Raw genomic sequence first — 489 nt, forward strand, 5'->3', positions numbered from 1 at the left:
ACATACACCTATACTAGGCCTTCCCTCTCCTATATGGCACAAATATTCCATTCTCTTGAATTTATTTATTAGGTGTGAGGTCACAGACGACAGTGCCAAGGCTAGGCTGAGATTATGTGAGATAGTGCCATGTGAAGTGTATTCATACATGTAATAAATAAAATAATATGAAGGTAAAAGTTATAATATTCAGCGAATATTTGTTGCATAGTGTTTGAAGATATATACAGTGACAAATATTCTGTGATGTATATAGTGATGTGTGAAGTTATGTAGCAATGTCACCATTAAAAAGAATTATAAAGATTAGGAATACATAAACCCCGTCAAACTTTAATGGGAACGTGACACAGTGCCACATGGCGAGAGGAATTACGTACGACGGTGCCAGGCGATGTGTGCGGTGTCATTTTTATAGGTCTAAAGTAAGCTTTCTTATGCGAGCGAGGGAGTCCCTTGAGGCGTGTTGAGAAGGGATAAGGAAACGGG

This window comes from Penaeus monodon, chromosome 29 (genome assembly GCF_015228065.2).
Source record: "Penaeus monodon isolate SGIC_2016 chromosome 29, NSTDA_Pmon_1, whole genome shotgun sequence".
In the NCBI taxonomy this organism is placed as follows: Eukaryota; Metazoa; Arthropoda; class Malacostraca; order Decapoda; family Penaeidae; genus Penaeus; species Penaeus monodon.